The sequence below is a fragment of the Haliotis rubra genome, unplaced genomic scaffold, assembly GCF_003918875.1.
Source record: "Haliotis rubra isolate DU_JTF1 unplaced genomic scaffold, ASM391887v1 Scf457, whole genome shotgun sequence".
NCBI classification, from domain to species: Eukaryota; Metazoa; Mollusca; class Gastropoda; order Lepetellida; family Haliotidae; genus Haliotis; species Haliotis rubra.
This window is the reverse complement of record NW_025767143.1, coordinates 760,061-784,294: the sequence shown is the minus strand read 5'-3', so window position 1 is coordinate 784,294 and position 24,234 is coordinate 760,061. Positions and strand designations below refer to the sequence as shown.

Below are 24,234 nucleotides of genomic sequence, written 5' to 3'. Positions count from 1 at the left end.
CTCCTCCATTAAAATCATCATCAATCCACCCCATCCCATGCCCACTAGCCATAAATTATGAACGGTGCCTTAGTGAACAAGATATATTTACACGTTTGAAATTGTATAAAAAGTTCATGTCAGATTCACGATCAGTTAATTGTCGAATTATGTTTTTCAAGTTCACTGGACAATGAAGAGCCCTTGCAGGAAAGTTTTGCACAGCAAGACAGTCCATCATGACTCCCCGTAAGCTGTGCCACCAATACAACCACCGCCATCACCACGAGATCGGAACATGTAACCACGCCCAGCTGTGTGGACCATGTGGCCACGAAACGTCCGGTGGAATTGCGGGTGCTGGAGGCCCAACTGGAGTACTACACTCTGAAAATGAAAACAAATAAGAAATGAACAATGAACTTCATACGATGGAAGTGAAATTGTTTCTGCATGTTTGTATACTAATAATATTTATTAAACAAACATAATTCTTCAATTGTTGAATTGCTTTTAAGATAAATATTATACATTACTAAATACCAACAACTGAGTTATTATACATTACTAAATACCAACAACTGAGTTATTATACATTACTAAATACCAACAACTGAGTTATTATACATTACTAAATGCCAACAACTGAGTTATTATACATGACTAAATACCAACAACTGAGTTATTATACATGACTAAATACCAACAACTGAGTTATTATACATGACTAAATACCAACAACTGAGTTATTATACATGACTAAATACCAACAACTGAGTTATTATACATTACTAAATACCAACAACTGAGTTATGATACATGACTAAATACCAACAACTGAGTTATTATACATGACTAAATACCAACAACTGAGTTATTATACATTACTAAATACCAACAACTGAGTTATTATACATGACTAAATACCAACAACTGAGTTATTATACATGACTAAATACCAACAACTGAGTTATTATACATTACTAAATACCAACACCTGAGTTATTATACATTACTAAATACCAACAACTGAGTTATTATACATGACTAAATACCAACAACTGAGTTATTATACATGACTAAATACCAACAACTGAGTTATTATACATGACTAAATACCAACAACTGAGTTATTATACATGACTAAATACCAACAATTGAGTTATTATACATGACTAAATACCAACAACTGAGTTATTATACATTACTAAATACCAACAACTGAGTTATTATACATTACTAAATACCAACAACTGAGTTATACATTACTAAATACCAACAACTGAGTTATTATACATTACTAAATACCAACAACTGAGTTATTAATTTGTTATTGTGATTTATAAACTATATACTTTAGATGTATGCTCATGGAACGAAACTGTCCTTTTGATGCATCCAGTACATTTCTGTCTTTGCTATCTGATGTAAAGAAATTAATGACAATGGAGCTTCAATTATCTATTACTAACTAACTCATCGGGGCTCCAGAGGAGGCCGGACAACAATCCACTACCCACTTAAAGTGAAACTATCAAATATTGCTAAATCTCCTCTGAGATTTGGTTTAATAAATGCAAGATCAGCAAAAGCCTTAAGTATAAATTCAGATAAAGCACAATCTATACACGATTTGATTGACGACAACAAGCTAGAAATACTAGCAATTACTGAAACATGGTTTAGAGAAGGAAATATTGATTACCTGGCAAGAAATAAGATTGTCCCAGTTGGTTACCGTCTTATACACAAACCAAGATCTGGCAAACGTGGCGGTGGTTGTGCTGTTGTGATTCAGGACCATATCAAATGTTCAGATATCACTCATCGTTCGTCAGACCGTGAGAGAATCAGATCCAAAGTGTGACCACTCTCATGTGTTGGGTATAGCACATGTTGGATAAAATTCCTTGAATCAAGAATCGAGGTCAGTCTTCTGTAACATGGGGCAGACAACACATCCATGTGAATATTAAAGTCGCCACATAGAAGTAACTTTCCGGGTTTGTTGTTCCGGTTATCGAGGAAATCCTGAATCTCCGAGAAGAATGCACCAAGTAAGCAACTCTTTGGGGGTCTGTAAATTACATTCATGAGAATTTTCTCATTGTCAATAACAGCCTCAACTGTCAGTAGTTCAAACGATACATGTTGTGAATACGTATCGAACTCCAATTCTGGAACTTCGTCTATGATGAAAGTGTGAGATCTGATCATGTTTGTATAATGTGTTCAGTAAATCTAAACAAACCCAAACGATTGAAACAGGAAGTAATATGTCGGAAATGGAAAGACATCAATGTCAGTGACTTCAGGAAAGACATTGAATCTGGTATGGCATCTATTGGCACCATGAGCAGCATGACTAATGCTGTCCACGAGTACAACAGAGTACTAACAGAGACCCTTGACAAGCACGCACCTGCTAAGACAAAAACTGTGAACCTTCGCCCGAGCACACCTTGGTTTAATGAAAGCATTCGTCAAGCAAAGAATCTCCGTAGGATGCTGGAGCACAAGATGAGACAGTCAAAACTTGTGATTGATCGTCAGATACACAGTTCTCAGCGCAACCTGGTCAATCAGCTTGTAGATAAAGCAAAGCAGTCATACTACAACAGCGTCATCAACCAAGCGAAATCCCAGAAGGAAGTGTTTAGTGCAAGTAACGATCTGCTGTTCAGGAAAAAGAACAACACCCTCCCAGCCCACGCTTCTGCAGAAATAATGGCTGAAACATTCCTGTCTTTCTTCAACGATAAAATCCTTAAGATCAGATCCCGACTGGAGGATAATCAAGCTATAGATGCTGACAAGATCTGCAGTGACTCACATCCTCAAGCATCTCTCCATGTTTTGAAACTAATCTCTTTTCAACCTGCCACATGTGACGAAATAAGAAAAGTGTTCTTGAAATGTCCAACTAAGTCCTGCTCATTGGATCCATTACCGACATGGCTTCTGAAACTGGCAGCAGATGAGATCTATACTACTTTAACACAAATTGTAAATCTCTCACTGACAAGTTGTGAAGTTCCTCCATGTCTGAAGGAAGCACTTATAAGACCCCTCCTGAAGAAACCTAGTTTAGATCCTGATATCTTAAAGAACTACAGGCCTGTGTCGAACCGCACGTTTCTATCTAAGCTCATAGAGCGTGTAGTAGCCAGTCGTCTCCAAGCTCATCTCAAGACTGGAAACTTACACGAGACTATGCAGTCAGCCTACAAGTTAGGTCACAGTACGGAATCTGCTCTGATACGTGTCCAGAACGATTTGCTAATGTCTGTTGACTCTGAAGGTGGAGCTGCGTTAGTGCTACTAGACCTCTCAGCAGCCTTCGACACCATCGACCATTCCATTCTGCTGTCCCTCCTGGAGACTCGTGTCGGTGTTACTGGAGATGCTCTGAAGTGGTTTGAGTCGTACCTATGCAACCGATTCCAATCTGTAATCATCGACGGCAAAGAATCACAGAAGCAGAAGCTTGTATACGGTGTGCCACAAGGCTCGGTATTAGGTCCCATACTATTCACCTTGTACAACCTACCTGTAAGAGACATTGTCAGAAAATACAATCTGGGATTTCATCTATATGCCGACGATTCTCAGATCTACATGGGTTTCCGGCCATTCCACCCATCCTCTGTTGCTAATGCTCAGGCGACCATCGTAGATTGTGTCAAGGAGATCCAGCACTGGATGTCCGCGCACTTTCTCCAACTCAACGCCGACAAGACAGAACTTATTATCTTTGGATCCAAATCTTTGCTTTCAAACTTTCAGTTCCCACCATTGAAACTTGGCGACTGTGATGTTAACCCCAGTTCTCAAGCAAGGAATCTAGGTGTGGTTTTTGAGTCATCCTTGTCATCTGAGCGACACATCGATGCTGTATGCAGGTCATGCTACTACCATCTGAGAAACATCAGCTTGATCATGAAGCATATTGGTAGGGATGCAGTCAAGACTCTAGTTAATGCGTTTGTTACATCTCGCATAGACTACTGCAATAATCTATTGTATGGGGCATCGGAATACTCACTCTCCAGACTCCAGAGAGTGCACAACAGTGCGGCCAGAGTAATCACCAACACCAGACGTCGAGATCACATCTCCCCGGTCTTACAAGACCTCCATTGGCTGCCCAGTGAGACAACGTATCCAGTTCATGATCCTGGTGTTTGTTTTCAAATCGCTTCATGGCCAGCTCCTGAGTATATCAGTGAACTCCTATCAACCTACACTCCAGGGAGAGAGCTTAGGTCAAGACCATCAAGAGCACTGGATGTTCCTATGACTAGGAAAAGACACTATGGAGATATATCGTTCTCCAAAGCCGGGCCCTGGCTCTGGAACCGTCTTCCTCGGCACATTCAGAACATTGTCAATCTCGACCAGTTTAAACGACAACTAAAAACCCACTTGTTCAACATAGCCTTCGCCTAAGCGACTTTGAGCAATATGTTGGAACAGGCGCTATACAGATATTATTATTTATTTATTATGTATTTTACCTGTGTTAGAAGTGAAGATTGACAAACTGCTGTCTGTACCTCACACCACTGGAATCAGTCTGTTGGACATCAGATGGGTCCAGGACAGCTTGATTTGGGGGCAAATTGACTCCTCGAGGGTGGACAATGTTTCTGTCCTTGCAGATGTGGTGCAACATTGCACATATAAGTACAACCTGTGAATCAAGGAAGAACAAAGTGCAAATCAGTCGCACACAGTAGTCTCGCTGATTTTGAATCACTGTCAAAATCATGATTTATCATCTCTCTGAGACAACAGGCAAGTGAATGACTAGGACGTATAATTACAATTATCAGATATCACTTAACCCTAAAAAAAATAAATAAATGTTTTGTTTTATTTATGTAACGAAGTGTAATGGCTGCCTTGCTGTCGGCGTGTGCATAGAATTCGTTTTGTTGGGGAGGTCAGTTCATTCCGTATGAGATCAGAGACAGAACGAATGCCACCACTGTGTGGACGAAATCTAGTGATAAGTTCATTGTTAGTATACGTCGTATACATATATATATATCCTTTCAATTCTTGGGCGGAAAACACTTGAGTCACCGTTGATTGGAGGCCTTTTAGATGAGTTAAAGGGGACGTGTACACGAAAGAATTACATTTATTCTTATGTAAAACAAAATTGATTTTTTTAATTAGTTGTCGCAGGTTCAGGCCTTAGTCTTGCCAAGCAGACAATATATATGTTTATTGCCAGTGAATTATGAATGGTACACCATTTGTAAGATGTTGTGTCAGCCATACACGTGTGATGGCTGCTGGATGACAACTGAGTGTCTATCAGTCAGGCATATTGAATATACAGCTGAGAATAATAATTGTTTACATATAGGTGATGCATCATGTTAATTCCTAAAAATATACACAGTTGGTGTTGGTGATAAAAGGTTTATCAAATGAATTCTAATTATACTTTTGCACACTATCATACTTGCTCGTGCTTAAGTTAATAAGTGATAAGGGTCAGATGTGTTTACTTGATAAGTGATCGGTGATATGTTTTACTAACTTTACCAGCTTAATTGATAATAATTATATACTTAGCACCATGAAACTGAGAAAGAATATAGAGACATTGCGCACATGTGCATTATGAATAGTAGAACATTAGGAAGATGTTGTGTCAGCCATACATGTGTGATGGCTGACGGAGGTGAGGTGAAAATTGGGTTTAACGTCGTGTTTGAGAATATTTCGCTCAGTACCATATTTTAACGTCTTTTGGTATGACGCGGTCGGGGATCGAATCCGCGACCTTCCGCTCTCCGGGCGGACGCTCTAGCCACTACACCACGGAGGCGGTCCCGATGGCTGACGGATGACAAAGGAATGTCACACGTCATAGGTGTAGAAGCCAGTGATTTTAGTGGTCAGCCAATACGGGTAACACGTACAACTCCCTATTAGACAGTCGAGAAGCAGTCTTCTGATGGAAAGATAAATGGCTGTGGGCGACATAGTTAATATCATTGTTTGAAAATATACTGACCCTTGAAGGTCCGGGTTAGAATATTGATCTTCAGTAACCCATGCTTGTCGTAAGAGGCGACTAACGGGATCGGGTGGTCAGGTTCGCTGACTTGGTTGGCACGTGTCATCGGTTCCTAATTGCGCACATCGATGCTCATGCTGTTGTTCAGTGGATTGTCTGGTCCCGACTCGATTATTTACAGACCGCCGCCATATAGCTGGAATATTGCCGAGTGTGGCGTTAAACTAAACTCACTCACTCACTGAAAATATACTCTCATTCTTATTACAGTGAAAGTATAACCCTCAATATAACTGCTGATACATGAAGTGCATGGTGGGCGAGCTGTCTAAGGCGCCCGGCTAGTGATCCAGAGAGCTTGAGGTGCCAGGATCGAGCCTATCTGTGACCGGGTGTAAAAACCTTGGAGTCTAACTTTGCGTGCACACTCTCTCAGTGTTGTCACAACCCCTAGTGTACAGTACACAACCCAGTACAAGAACCCACGTATCCGTTGGTATATGACCAGATGGTGGCCACATCAATACGTGCAAAGTACTGTGATTATGTGTCCCAGTCCACCCAGCTGTGAATAGGTACCACGTAAGGATGGGAAAGCGAAATTAACTCGGTGCGCCTAGTGGCTGCAAGAGTTGTATGGTCCCCAGGGAGTTGAGATTGACATCTAATGATCGAGGGAAACACAAAGCACCTTTCAGCAGGTGATCTGGATATTATCGCTATACAAAAAAAAACATAAATAAAAAATATTTAATTTTATGCCATTATATGAGGTTTTTATTTGCCGAGCTCAACAGAACAGAGTTACGTAATTGGTGCTGCTTGAATTTAGACTGGTCTCCTGTCTTGTCCCTAAGCAAAAGATATAAATACTGACATTAATCACGTCAAAAAAGTAGGCAAAAACACGAAAGAAGCATTAGACCTGAAAATGTAAGTGTTACCGCTGGTTAAATCGCCAAGTAACATCAGGAATCACATGACTCGCTGTAGGGGTGAGGTGCGGTTTACTCAGATAATTCCTTAGTCATACATCAAGCCCTGAAAAATACATAATAGTCTTAGACATGGTTGCACAATACATACACTTTTTCACAGGTGTGGAATTCATCTGAAATACTTAACAAATACAACTAAATATCAATATGATTGACAGGTGCTTAAAACCACAACCGTTAGAAAACTGCCACCAACCTTCAAGATTTTTAGTGACCTTTCTATGACTTACTATATTTTTATTCTAATTTTACTTGTTAGCAATAAAACACTATAGCACCATTTTATATTCAATAATTATAACATAGTTCTATTCCAACAAACTAAACTGTCCTATTAAAACCTTAAAGATGTCTCTGCTACATAAGCAGCAATATAGAAATGATCGTGTGTAAATGTATTTTCATTCATAACCTCACGTCAATGAAAATACCAAATATGTATAACAATGTTGACGTACTATGACATCACTATCGGGAAGTGACATTCTCGAAATGGCGTGTTCACCGAGTATGCGGGATTTCTGGATGGAAACTTTCGTTGTTTCAAGCCACGTATATGCATAAATGTCACATGTAAGTAGCCCGAAACATACTGGCAATCGGCTGGCAGTTGTTTTGTTTTTGTTTTCATTTTGACCAATGGTTCGAAATGTGGAGAAGTATCGTCAACGTCGTGTGTGAGTTTGTGTCAGGCATGGTGTCACGCTTTCGGAAACTGTGATATATTGTGTTGAATCTAAGAAATCATTACAATACACCTATTTCTATATAACTGACTGTTACTACGATACCTTTCCCATGCATATTCTAAACCTTGAGAATGAGGAAGCGTATGCAACTAGTAGGCGAAAGGATGTCTCACAGTATGAGAAAATGATACACTGTGACTTTGTTTACATTTCAAACAAGACCTGGTGGTCCTTTCCCAGCGCGGCATCAGAAATATGTAGCTAGATTTCACTGAGGCACTTGGTATTGCTGACAAACCATTTGAAGATTCATTTTGAACTGTATGAGGAATTCAGGGATTCGTGTAAGGAAGATCACAGCGGAATTACAGATGTGATGTAACGGGCGAAGCATAACCGACATACATGTGACGTGATTTTACTATGCAATGTGGCTGACAGTTCACTTTGAACGGTTAGGGTTAGCGTTAGGTTAAATTTGTCCAGCAATGAGCAGGTAATATCATAGAAAACACGATGCAAACAGAATTCAAAACTGCAATTTTCTTCGTGATGTATTTGAACATGGTTTCACCATTAAAGTGAAGGTTGAAGTGAGTGAGTTTAGTTTTACGCCGCACTCAGTGATATTCCAGCTATATGGCGGCGGTCTGTAAATAATCGAGTCTGGACCAGACAATCCAGAGACCATCGATCTGCGAAACTGGGAACCGATGACATATGTCAACAAAGTCAGCGAGCCTGACCACCCGATCTCGTTAGTCGCCTTTTATGTCAAGCACGGACGGGTTGCTGAAGACCAATTCTAACCCGGATCTTCACGGTTAGAAGGTTGAAGAGAATGGATATATACTGTACGATCTATGTAGGAATTAAGTACCAAACATAGAATGCCGGCATATTCATCGATGGATGTAGCGCATATACGCTTTAGTTTGGGTGAAAGAAGACACTGTTGGAAAGGCGACCCACTCCGGTTGAATGCTGTAAAGTTTAGTTACGTCCTAACACTTTTTCTACAATGTACTAGTATACTGTTTTCAAACTGCAACGTCATCACCGTGTGGGATTGATCACATAGCCAGCTGACGGGCAGGCAACAGGTGCATTAAAACAATAGCCTGCGCATCGAAACACAAAAACCACATCTATACCTGCACCACGTCTAAAAACGTCATTCGTTTATCAGTCAAGAACCAATGACGTCATTTCCAAGGAACATAAGCCATGGTGTGTTTATTGTGGTCCTCGATTGCCGTGGACCTTACCGTGGACCTATCCTTACACCTCGTGATCGGCGGAAGCTCTCTTAGCGCTAAGATAGTCGTAAGTGCCATACATTAAAATTAACTTAGGACTATCTTAGCGCTAAGAGAGCTTCGAAAATCTAGGCCCAGTTCTGTTCACAGATAAGAGTCGGTACTGCGTATCAACTGCAGATGGCAGAACAAGAATATGGCGACGACGTGGCCAGCGTTACTCAGACCAATGTGTTATGGAAAGAGACTCATGGGGAGGTGCAAGCATCATGGTATGGGGTGGAAGCCGATTTATTGAGCCAGGCCTTTCTCGGAGTGGGGTTCTAGCCCAGCGGATAAGTGGTCAAAATTGTGCCCTTTGTGTTACAAACATCAAATTGTCTACTATTTTCATCATAACTTCTTTTAAAATTCTCCAATTCTCATAAGTCACATATCAACTTGTAGGAAATTCATAGCTGATCATTTTCCATCTATTCATGTCTTTTATCTTTAATGGTTAGGCCTCCGGAAGTCAATTTATACCACGACTACCCTAAAATGGTAAAATTGGCGGCCATTTAGAAAAATGGTCATCATATAGACTATATCAGTAAATTAGTATGAGATCATCCCATGATCTAACATATTGTTATCATTTCTTTGCAAATTCAATATGAGAAGCCTCGAAGATTGTGTCCATTTTTCATCTTTGGAGGGAAAAAGTAGGGAAAAATTGAATTTTCTGAAAAATGTTATTTGAACTCAATTTTAAATCCTCATAAACAATGTATATAGAATATTGTGAGAACAGATGAAAGTTTATTTTAAGGAATATATCATTAGATTTACTTACATGTATAATGTATGAGCTTGGTTGGCTATAGATCACCTATAAAAAACATTTCAAAATGAAACGCAAACTTATTTCATTTCAACATCAATGTCAAAGTAGCTGTCTCATCAATCTGTGGAAGGTTACTCAATCATGTGTAATTGTATCTAGCTTGACTAAATCAGAAAAGGGCAGTGCACTTAGGCACTGCTTGTAAGCACTTGGACCAGTTTGAACATTTTTTACACATGCATTTCAGCAATTCCTGGCAGCCCTTTCATGGCAATAGAAGAGTTGTCCATACAAGTTCAAGCTCTCCCGTAGGGAGTTATTGCCAGCCCCTATCCAGAGGGCTTGGTAACTCCTGTGATATCATCAGGGATTGCTCCCAAACTTAACTCCCCTGATTTACAACTTACTTTACATGTTTGATCAAAGCTGATTCTGCTGGGGGGAATATTGTCCAGTGTTCTCCCCTGCGTGGCGAACAAGTGCTTTCTTGTTTCATTCACTTTCATAAGGTTGCTTGCTCTGCCATAGAGCAACACAACAAACGCCTCAAGGTTTGATGTACATCTAGTCATTATTTTCCTCGTTGATACTTAATACCCAACGTACTTACTTTCCAATAGTAATACTTACAAATGAGTCATTAACGTGATACAAAATCATACTCATTAATATTTCATCCACATTGTTCTTCAGTTTTTAAACTATTTACGCGTCCTTTTTCATAAAACGTTTTATATTCTTAAAACAATCATGCAACTATCACTGCTTGATACATTCTCATTTATTTGAAGTGTACAGTGCAGTATGCAAACATTAGAACAGGCCTACTAAAGAAAAAACCGAATTGCGCGGAAGAGCATGGAAATGTACACATTAAGAGGCGAATGTGCATAAACGCATAGCGACGCGGAATAGAAAGCACAGAAACTGCATGAAAATACGACGATCTGCAAATTTAAAGAATCGAGGACGCGTTCCGCAAGACTCGAAGTGCATCACGCCGACTACACATGCGCAGTAACCAAACCATTCTTTGATGTAGCAGGCGAAATGATACAATATTGTACAGTTTCGTTTTAGGAACCTTTATCTAGTTTTTTTAATTCATAAAATATCTTAGAGCAAGACATATGAAGAATAAAAATCATTTTCACTTAGCAACCACAGGAGTCAAACTTTCATCCGCCATTTTGAAATTGGACAGCCCATGCACAGTCACATCGTGATGCATTTCGAGTCTTTCGGAACGCGTCCTCGATTCTATGAATTTGCTCATCGTCGCATTTTCATGCAGTTTCTATGCTTTCTATTCCGCCATGTTTGTATGCACATTAGCTTCTTTATGTGTACTATGCTTTTCCGCGCAATTCGTTTTTTTGTTTGGTACGCCTGTAGAAGGTCTAAAGTAATGCCCCGTTGAAGTCATGGGTTACAATAATTTTCCTATTCAAAGTTAAATTAGGCACACTCACTTCTTTAACGCTGCACTACTCAGATCCTTCAAACCCAACATAATTACTAACTCACTTCATAACGTTGCATCACTCACTTAAAACAACAATACTCAGTTCTGACTAGCTTCACTACTCTCTCGCTTAAGACACTAGATTGCTCACTGATTACAGTATCACTCACTCACTTAAAACACTGGATCGCATACATACTTAAACAACAGTATCATTTACTTGTGACGATAAATATTAACTCACTCACTCACCATTTACGTAAAACACCAAATTGCATACATACTTAAACCACAGTATCACCCACTTAAAACTCCGGATTGCACACCTACTTACACCACAGTATCACTCACTGACTTAAAACACCAGATTGCATACATACTTAAACCACAGTATCACTCACTTAAAACACTGGATTGCACACCTACTTACACCACAGTATCACTCACTGACTTAAAACACTGGATTGCACACCTACTTACACCACTGACTTAAAACATGGATTGCTTTTACAATTCACAGTATCACTACTGACTTAAATCACTCACTGATTGCACACTGGATTGTACTACTACACCACAGTATCACTCACTGACTTAAAACACTGGATTGCACCTACTTACACCACAGTATCACTCACTGACTTAAAACACTGGATTGCACACCTACTTACACCACAGTATCACTCACTGACTTAAAACACTGGATTGCACACCTACTTACACCACAGTATCACTCACTGACTTAAAACACTGGATTGCACACCTACTTACACCACAGTATCACTCACTGACTTAAAACACTGGATTGCACACCTACTTACACCACAGTATCACTCACTTAAAACACTGGATTGCACACCTACTTACACCACAGTATCACTCACTGACTTAAAACACTGGATTGCACACCTACTTACACCACAGTATCACTCACTGACTTAAAACACTGGATTGCACACCTACTTACACCACAGTATCACTCACTGACTTAAAACACTGGATTGCACACCTACTTACACCACAGTATCACTCACTGACTTAAAACACTGGATTGCACACCTACTTACACCACAGTATCACTCACTGACTTAAAACACTGGATTGCACACCTACTTACACCACAGTATCACTCACTGACTTAAAACACTGGATTGCACACCTACTTACACCACAGTATCACACTGACTTAAAACACTGATTGCACACTTTACACCACAGTATCACTGGACTTAAAACACTGGATTGCACACTTCTTACACTACACTTACACCAAAACAGTGGATCACTCACTGACTTAAAACACTGGATTAAAACACTGGATTGCACACCCTACTTACACCACAGTATCACTCACTGACTTAAAACACTGGATTGCACACCTACTTTTACACCACAGTATCACTCACTGACTTAAAACACTGGATTGCACACCTACTTACACCACAGTACACCACAGTATCACTCAGTATCACTGACTTAAAACACTGGATTGCACACTTACACCACAGTATCACTTACTGACCACTGGATTGCACTCACCACAGACACTCACTGAAAACACTGGATTGCACACTTACTTACACCACAGTATCACTCACTGACTTAAAACACTGGATTGCACACCTACTTACACCACAGTATCACTCACTGACTTAAAACACTGGATTGCACACCTACTTACACCACACAGTATCACTCACTGACTTAAAACACTGGATTGCACACCTACTTACACCACAGTATCACTCACTGACTTAAAACACTGGATTGCACACCTACTTACACCACAGTATCACTCACTGACTTAAAACACTGGATTGCACACCTACTTACACCACAGTATCACTCACTGACTTAAAACACTGGATTGCACACCTACTTACACCACAGTATCACTCACTGACTTAAAACACTGGATTGCACACCTACTTACACCACAGTATCACTCACTGACTTAAAACACTGGATTGCACACCTACTTACACCACAGTATCACTCACTGACTTAAAACACTGGATTGCACACCTACTTACACCACAGTATCACTCACTGACTTAAAACACTGGATTGCACACCTACTTACACCACAGTATCACTCACTGACTTAAAACACTGGATTGCACACCTACTTACACCACAGTATCACTCACTGACTTAAAACACTGGATTGCACACCTACTTACACCACAGTATCACTCACTGACTTAAAACACTGGATTGCACACCTACTTACACCACAGTATCACTCACTGACTTAAAACACTGGATTGCACACCTACTTACACCACAGTATCACTCACTGACTTAAAACACTGGATTGCACACTGGATTGCTACTTACACCACAGTATCACTCACTGACTTAAAACACTGGATTGCACACCTACTTACACCACAGTATCACTCACTGACTTAAAACACTGGATTGCACAATATCTACTTACACCACAGTATCACTCACTGACTTAAAACACTGGATTGCACACCTACTTACACCACAGTATCACTCACTGACTTAAAACACTGGATTGCACACCTACTTACACCACAGTATCACTCACTGACTTAAAACACTGGATTGCACACCTACTTACACCACAGTATCACTCACTGACTTAAAACACTGGATTGCACACCTACTTACACCACAGTATCACTCACTGACTTAAAACACTGGATTGCACACCTACTTACACCACAGTATCACTCACTGACTTAAAACACTGGATTGCACACCTACTTACACCACAGTATCACTCACTGACTTAAAACACTGGATTGCACACCTACTTACACCACAGTATCACTCACTGACTTAAAACACTGGATTGCACACCTACTTACACCACAGTATCACTCACTGACTTAAAACACTGGATTGCACACCTACTTACACCACAGTATCACTCACTGACTTAAAACACTGGATTGCACACCTACTTACACCACAGTATCACTCACTGACTTAAAACACTGATTGTTGCACCTACTTACACCACAGTATCACTCACTGACTTAAAACACTGGATTGCACACCTACTTACACCACAGTATCACTCACTGACTTAAAACACTGGATTGCACACCTACTTACACCACAGTATCACTCACTGACTTAAAACACTGGATTGCACACCTACTTACACCACAGTATCACTCACTGACTTAAAACACTGGATTGCACACCTACTTACACCACAGTATCACTCACTGACTTAAAACACTGGATTGTACACCTACTACACCACAGTATCACTCACTGACTTAAAACACTGGATTGCACACCTACTTACACCACAGTATCACTCACTGACTTAAAACACTGGATTGCACCTACTTACACCACACAGTATCACTCACTGACTTAAAACACTGGATTGCACACCTACTTACACCACAGTATCACTCACTGACTTAAAACACTGGATTGCACACTGGACTTACACCACAGTATCACTCACTGACTTAAAACACTGGATTGCACACCTACTTACACCACAGTATCACTCACTGACTTAAAACACTGGATTGCACACCTACTTACACCACAGTATCACTCACTGACTTAAAACACTGGATTGCACACCTACTTACACCACAGTATCACTCACTGACTTAAAACACTGGATTGCACACCTACTTTCACACCACAGTATCACTCACTGACTTAAAACACTGGATTGCACACCTACTTACACCACAGTATCACTCACTGACTTAAAACACTGGATTGCACACCTACTTACACCACAGTATCACTCACTGACTTAAAACACTGGATTGCACACCTACTTACACCACAGTATCACTCACTGACTTAAAACACTGGATTGCACACCTACTTACACCACAGTATCACTCACTGACTTAAAACACTGGATTGCACACCTACTTACACCACAGTATCACTCTCACTGACTTAAACACTGGATTGCTTACACCACAGTATCATTGCTTAAAACACCTATTGCACACCTACTTACACAGTATCACTCACTGACTTAAAACACTGGATTGCACACCTACTTACACCACAGTATCACTCACTGACTTAAAACACTGGATTGCACACCTACTTACACCACAGTATCACTCACTGACTTAAAACACTGGATTGCACACCTACTTACACCACAGTATCACTCACTGACTTAAAACACTGGATTGCACACCTACTTACACCACAGTATCACTCCACTGACTTAAAAACACTGGATTGCACACCTACTTACACCACAGTATCAGGATATCATGCTTAAATAACACTGATATTTCTCATTGTTTTCATTAATTCCTGTTTCATAGAGCATTACTCTGCGCCTTTACACCCCAGTAAACACAACACTCACTGACTTACAATGTACGTTTTCTGGAGAGAATTTAGGTAGCAACGGAAACACAAGACTGGCCGTATTGTACCTAAGATTGTACTGTTGTCTGAGCTTGTCAACTGACTACATCGTGTCAAGGTCAGATAAACTTACAGATTTTGTGCACATGGTATTGTGACATTTACATTCCGTTTCATAGATCAGACGCCAAGTTCCACGTGTAACATACTTGTGTTGGCACATATCTTGAGCTTCTGTTAGATTGGCCGAATTGTACCGATCTTAATGTTTGAAATTGTGCACTCGGATTAACATTTGAACTTTACAATGTATATTGTATAAAACAAAGAGGTCTGAGATCAATAAGTTTGAAATTCTGTTTTAATACTTGGCGTTTAAATGACACCTGTATAAAACAAAATGCCGTCATGGTTCTGCTTGACACGACGTGTCAGGTCGTTGTCCACCAGTCAACTATTTAACCGCTCCGCCAGTAACATATCATGGCTAATCCATGGACCACGTGTCAGTGGTTCCGTTGTAACCATAGCAACGGTTTATCATTTGCCAAATAAAGATGTCATATTTCTTCCAAAAACGGTCATTTATGAATATTACCAGCATCACTACATACCATCATCACTACACACCATTATCACTACATACCTTCATCACTACATACCATCATCAATACACACCATCATCACTACATACCATCATCACTTAATACCATCATCACTACATACCATCATCAATACACACCATCATCACTACATATCATCATCACTACATACCAGCATCACTACATACCATCATCACTACATACCATCATCACTACATACCATCATCAATACACACCATCATCACTACATATCATCATCACTACATACCATCATCAATACACACCATCATCACAACATACCATCATCACTTAATACCATCATCACTACATACCAGCATCACTACACATCATCATCACTACACACCATCATCACTACATATCATCATCACTACATACCATCATCACTACATACCATCATCACTACATATCATCATCACTACATACCATCATCAATACACACCATCATCACAACATACCATCATCACTACATACCATCATCACTACATACCAGCATCACTACACATCATCATCACTACACACCATCATCACTACATACTATCATCACTACATACCATCATCATTACATACCGTCATCACTACACACCATCATCACTACACACCATCATCACTACATACCATCATCACTACAAACCATCATCACTACACACCAGCATCACTACATACCATCATCGCTACATACAATCATCACTACATACCATCATCATTACACACCAGCATCACTACACACCAGCATCACTACATACCATCATCGCTACATACAATCATCACTACATATCGTCATCTCTATAATAAATTATACCATCATCACTACATACCATAATCACTGCATATCGTCATCACTATATACCATCATCAGTACATATCTATCTTCATTGCTGTATACAATCATCACCACCTTCTATCGTGGCTATTTACTATTTACATAAATGTGACAAGTGTTGTAGCTAGACACACGTACTGTTGATTGATGGTATCAGAGAAGTTTTAATACATTGGCAGCAAATGACACGTCTGAGATTACATCGTTAGTAAAGTAGAACCCAAAGTACTTTTGTCAGTTCTCTGACAAAAACGGATTATTTACGGCTTTGTTTACATCTTGGACTTTTTTCTTAGACATTTTCCAGGTCGACCAGGCTCAGGTTCCCCGTGAGCAATGCCAGTCTCTACGCTATATATACCCTGGGTCACTGTGACCTGTACACACTCAGCTAACAGTTTTCTTGTAGTTTATCACTGAATGTGTATCAATATATAGAGCTCAGATTTTGAGCTATGGAAACTTGCAGGTGTTTCGGAGTGGTGTCAGCAGTCTGTGCGATCGTCTTCACTAAGTCCACTTCTAAGTTGGTTTGCTTCGGACAAGTTGGAAAGTTTTACCAAATCAACAGCAAGAAAATTCAAACACGGCAAGTTCAAACGAGAAATTTGTCCACAATGCTGATACAGACGTACACAAGTTCCTGTGAACATAACTGAGTGTTGTTACTCACTAACCACAACTGGAGTTTCTGAACTGAATAGATTCCTGTTTTATAACAATAAATGTGATGAACTAGCTGTACTGTCCTTTGTATGTCGCCGTGTAGCTGGAATATTGCACAGTGCGGCGTTAAACAGAAAACAAACCAACCAACAAACATTCATGGTAGTAGTTGGGCACAGAATCTCTCATGCTTAAGACATGGGTCCGGTTCTTCAAAACGCCATTATTCTAACGCACACCGATAAACACAAGCGATCCGTTAAATAGCTAACGAAAAGTTAGTTAACGATGCATTCAAATGTGATTGCTGAGGGGTCTTTTAAACAGGCTGTTAACTAACGGTATGATTAGAGGTCTACAGCCTATTTAGGACTTAGCCTTTACCCACAACTCCTTGCACACTGTACCATGATTCCCTGTCAAAATGGCATCGCTACCACAAGCTCCTGAGATGATCACCTCAATAACTCCTTATTCTAAGAAAAGAAAAAGAAGAAAAAAGAAAACAGTGCAGAAGAAGATTCTTGTTTCATGAAAATGCTGACATTCTTAGCCAGAAATTCCTCACTGAGGTAACAAACAAACGAAAGATGGTGAACGCCTCGCTGTCACCATGGAGCTAGATCTTGAAATGGTAATGATAACGTTGCGTTAAGTTAACATGGTCTTAACGGGCCGCTAAAGGTTAACGGAGCTCTGAGCAACAGGTGTTCGCTCTCCTGACGTTAACGGTCCGTTAAAATTTAACAGGCTGTTGAACAACGAGGGCCCTGTTTAAGACTAGTTAACGGTCTGTTAATATGTAACCAGCTTTTGGACAACCGGGCCCTGTTTAAGACTAGTTAACGGTCCTTTAATATGTAACGGGCTTTTGGACAACCGGGCCCTGGCAATTAACAACAAACCCAAATTGTCAGATGGACACGATTTGACGCTTTATCTTACTGTCTGTAAAGACAGGGGGCAAGTCCCAGTGCTACAAGCACTTGTAACTCGTACAGCACCCACAAGTATTAAAAACTACTTGGCTGTAAGACAGAATGGTGTAACTTGATATAGGGTTTCTGTAACCTCTAGCTGTAGGGTTGGTGGTATGCCAAGGCTATACCAGAACAGAATGGAGATTCCTGCATGTTGAGAGAATGCCCGATGACTGATTCTGTAACACTGTACACAACACTGTAAGACTTTGGACCAAATCCAAATGCCTATATATGATGAAAGTATGAACCTACGGTAATGTATCCGTTTTCCCCTACCCATAAAACACTAGCGTCGTATCACAGGATCAACAACCCTGTACAGTACACTGTGTCACCTGAGTCATGGGGGCAACCAGTGCCCCATCTCTGAAGTGACAACGTTGTATGTAATTACTTGATGAGCCAGTTCTCGTGTTGTATCGTCCAGCACAGACTGTTTGGCCGAGGAGCTTGTGATGCCGCCAGTGTAGACTTGCACAAGTTCCCAAAGGTAACAATTAATAGTTTAAAAGATCATTTCTAAATAAAAGAATAAATGACAGACTGGGGTCCTTGTACTGTCAACTTATCTAGACCTGCCTCTACGAAAGATAGAATAACTATACATCCATGGGCTCAGCATTCAGTAAGGCCTTGGAGCAAGGCTAACTTGGGTGTAGAACAGCCGGTATATAATGTGTGCACTTACAATGCACTAACGTCCTTACACACACAGCACACAGTGGGTCTCACACAACCCACACAGCACACAGTGGGTCTCACACAACTCACACAGTACACAGTGGGTCTCACACAACCCACACAGTAGACAGTCTTACACTCACACACACACACACCCCAAACAGTACACAGTCTTACACACCCCAAACAGTACACAGTCTTACACACCCCAAACAGTACACAGTCTTACACACCCCAAACAGTACACAGTCTTACACAACCCACACAGCACACAGTCTTACACAACCCACACAGTACACAGTCTTACACACCCCAAACAGTACACAGTCTTACACACCCCAAACAGTACACAGTCTTACACACCCCAAACAGTACACAGTCTTACACACCCCAAACAGTACACATTCTTACACAACCCACACAGTACACAGTCTTACTCACCCCAAACAGTACACAGTCTTACACACCCCAAACAGTACACAGTCTTACACACCCCAAACAGTACACAGTCTTACACACCCCAAACAGTACACAGTCTTACACACCCCAAACAGTACACAGTCTTACACAACCCACACAGTAGACAGTCTCACGCAACCCACACAGGAGACAGTCTTACACAACCCACACAGTACATAGTCTTACACACCCCAAACAGTACACAGTCTTACACACCCCAAACAGTACACAGTCTTACACAACCCACACAGTACACAGTGGGTCTCACACAACCCACACAGCAGACAGTCTCACACACACACACACACACCCCAAACAGTAGACAGTCTTACACACCCCAAACAGTACACAGGCTTACACAACCCACACAGCACACACACACACCTTACACAGTCTTACACACCCCCAAACGGTACACAGTCTTACACAACCCACACAGTAGACAGTCTTACACACCCCAAACAGTACACAGTCGTACACAACTCACACAGTAGACAGTCTTACACAACCCACACAGTAGACAGTCTCACACACACACACACACACACACACACACCACACACAAACAGTACACAGTCTTACACACCCCAAACAGTACACAGTCTTACACAACCCACACAGTACACAGTCTTACACAACCCACACAGTAGACAGTCTTACACAACCCACACAGTACACAGTCTTACACAACCAACACAGTAGACAGTCTCACACACACACACACCCGAAACAGTACACAGTCTTACACACCCCAAACAGTACACAGTCTTACACAACCCACACAGTAGACAGTCTTACACACCCCAAACAGTAGACAGTCTTACACAACCCAAACAGTACACAGTCCTACACAACCAAAACAGTAGACCGTCTTACACAACCAAAACAGTAGACAGTCTTACACAACCCACACAGTACACAGTCTTACACAACCCACACAGTAGACCGTCTTACACAACCCACACAGCACACCGTCTTACACAACCCATACAGTAGACAGTTTTATACAACCCACACAGTAGACAGTCTCACACAACCCACACAGTAGACAGTGTTACACAACCCACACAGAACACAGGGGGTCTCACACAACCCACATTATACACTGTGGGTCTCACACAACCCACACAGTACACAGTGGGTCTCACACAACCCACACAGTAGACAGTCTCACACACACCCCAAACAGTACACAGTCTTACACAACCCACACAGTACACAGTCTCACAAAACCCACAAAGTAGACCGTCTTACACAACCCACACAGTACACCGTCTTACACAACCCACACAGTAGACAGTCTCACACAACCCAAACACTACACAGTCTTACACAACCCACACAGTACACAGTCTCACACAACCCACACAGTAGACCGTCTTACACAACCCACCCAGTAGACAGTGTTACACAACCCACACAGCACACAGTGGGTCTCACACAACCCACACAGTACACATTGGGTCTCACACTATCCACACAGCACACAGTGTCTCTCACACAACTCACACAGTACACAGTGGGTACCATACAACCAACACAGTACACAGTGGGTCTCACACTATCCACACAGCACACAGTGGGTCTCACACAACCCACACAGTACACAGTGGGTCTCACATAACTCACACAATACACATTGGGTCTGACACTACCCACACAGTACACAGTGGGTCTCACACTACCCACACAGCACACAGTGGGTCTGACACAACCCACACAGAACACAGTGGGTACCATACAACCCCCACAGTACACAGTGGGTCTCTCACAACACACACATCACACAGTGCGTACCATACAACCCCACAGTACACAGTGGGTCTCTCACAACCCACACAGAACACAGTGGGTACCATACAACCCCCACAGTACACAGTGAGTCTCTCACAACCCACACAGAACACAGTGGGTACCATACAACCCCCACAGTACACAGTAGGTCTCTCACAACCCACACAGAACACAGTGGGTACCATACAACCCCCACAGTACACAGTGGGTCTCCCACAACACACACATCACACAGTGCGTACCATACAACCCCCACAGTACACAGTGAGTCTCTCACAACCCACACAGAACACAGTGGGTACCATACAACCCCCACAGTACACAGTGGGTCTCTCACAACCCCCACATCACACAGTGGGTACCATACAACCCCCACAGTACACAGTGGGTCTCTCACAACCCCCACAGTACACAGTGGGTACCATACAACCCCACAGTACACAGCGGATCTCACACAACCCCCACAGTACACAGTGGGTCTCTCACAACCTACACAGTACACAGTGGGTCTCTCACAATCTACACAGCACAGAGTGGGTCTCACACAACCCACACAGTACACAGTGGGTCTCACACAACCCCCACAGTACACAGTGGGTCTCACACAACCCCCACAGTACACAGTGAGTCTCTCACAACCCACACAGTACACAGTGGGTACCACACAACGTCACAGTACACAGTGGGTCTCACACAACCGCACAGTACACAGTGTGTATCACACAACCAACACAGAACACAGTGGGTACCATACAGCCTCACAGTACACAGTGGGTCTCACACAACCCACACAGCACACAGTGGGTCTCACACAACCCACACAGTACACAGTGGGTCTCACACAACCCCCACAGTACACAGTGAGTCTCTCACAACCCACACAGTACACAGTGGGTACCACACAACGTCACAGTACACAGTGGGTCTCACACAACCGCACAGTACACAGTGTGTATCACACAACCAACACAGTACACAGTCTCACACAACCCACACAGTACACATTAGATGTCACACAACCCACAGACTACACATTGGATGTCACACAACCCACATGGTACACAGTGGGTCTCACACAACCCACACAGTATACTGTCTCACACAGTCCAAACAGGATGTTGCTGGTCTTACATTTTCCACACAGTGCACAGTAGGTCTCACAGAACCGGGGGGGGCTGACGTCCTGCCATGCGCTGTACACAGGTTATGTCGTACAGCACAATCGACCGCACGATCGCATTTGGGGTGGGTCCATAATGGAATGGGTGGTTTCACAATGACTGGTCGAACTGCGCCTCATGTTGTCCCAACTGGAATCATAATTGCAACACTCGAATTTTGCTAATAATAATAATAATGGAATGCAAGTTCGGGATTTAAGACAAACTTCGGGTCGAGTATAAATCTCGCTGAACGAAAATCTGGAGCTCAGAGCTAAATGCTGGAAACAAAGTCAAAGCCACCAATACTTTTGCCGTTCCAGTCCTCTCCTATTCCTTTGGAGTAGTAGATTGGACAAAACAAGATATCCAGAGTCTTGACCGCCTGACCAGAAAGATCATGTCTGATAACAGAGCACGCCACCCTCGTTCCTCTGTTGACCGTATATAAATGCCAATCAATTCTGGAGGTCGGGGTTCGATTAATGTGGAGGCTCTTCATGATAGAATTTTATTGTGTACTTTTGCACATATCTATTTATCGGATGATCCTCTAGTGATGCATGTGAAGACTCATGATAAAAACCAGGAATTCCACAGCAATTTTTAGCGTGCAAAGGTTGTTGGACAGAATCTGAGATTTGAGGTTGATTTTGTTGATTGCGATGTACTGCTGGACGGTACAGCGATGGGAGTAAACCAGGTGAAGTCCTTCACCAAATGTGCCTTGAGTCGGTCTTTTGTAGAGAAGCTTTCTGAGAAGCCAAATAATAATAATAATAATAACTAGGATTGCCTCCAGGGCAATACTGACGGTCTTCAGACTTCCTCCCCCGTGGCTACCTTTACTTGTACCGTTTCTTTGGACGCCAGCTGGACCGTCAATTTTAACTGTCGGAGTTACGGGTGTTTGAAGAGTATTTAAGGGCTAGAAAGCGTTCAAAACCCAGGCAGAACACGTTTTTGACACGAGAGCGGATCGGTGAAATGCAGCCGGGGTCGCGGGGTCATGTACCTTAAGTAGTTCCCACAGAAGGTATAGTTCTTTCTTTAACTGTCTGTAGCTCCGCCGTCCTTGGGCCTACGGTCCAAACGATTAGTGTTCTGGAAACGCCGTGATCCTAGCTATCTGACGCATACACGTATGTGCAAATTCTGCACTTGTGAAGGATAATGCCGATGTAACGCTATTTCTTTGGGCATTGGATGACGTTCCAACTCAGATTTGACAGCTCCTTGTCATTGTCAATTACATCTGCCGTTGAAATTGACATCGTCTCCCATATCTGCACGTGGACCACGCTTTGCAGTGGTAGTCTCTTTATAGGAGATATATTTTCTCCCGCGTGAGCGCTATCATCTGATAGTGAACAACCTGAGGGAAGTTTATCTGTATTATAAATTGCAACTGTGTGATGTGACTAACAAACTGCCTGCTTTTAAAT

General features: G+C 41.7%; 1 long non-coding RNA gene across 1 annotated transcript; it reads right to left on the bottom strand.

Moving 5' to 3' along the window:
* Positions 1 to 22,874, bottom strand: LOC124290098. The gene is made up of 3 exons (XR_006901832.1): positions 22,761 to 22,874; positions 6,961 to 7,057; positions 1 to 366 (listed from the first exon to the last, which is right to left on the bottom strand). It is a non-coding gene; the product is annotated as an uncharacterized LOC124290098 (long non-coding RNA).
* Positions 22,875 to 24,234: the final 1,360 nt, after the last annotated feature.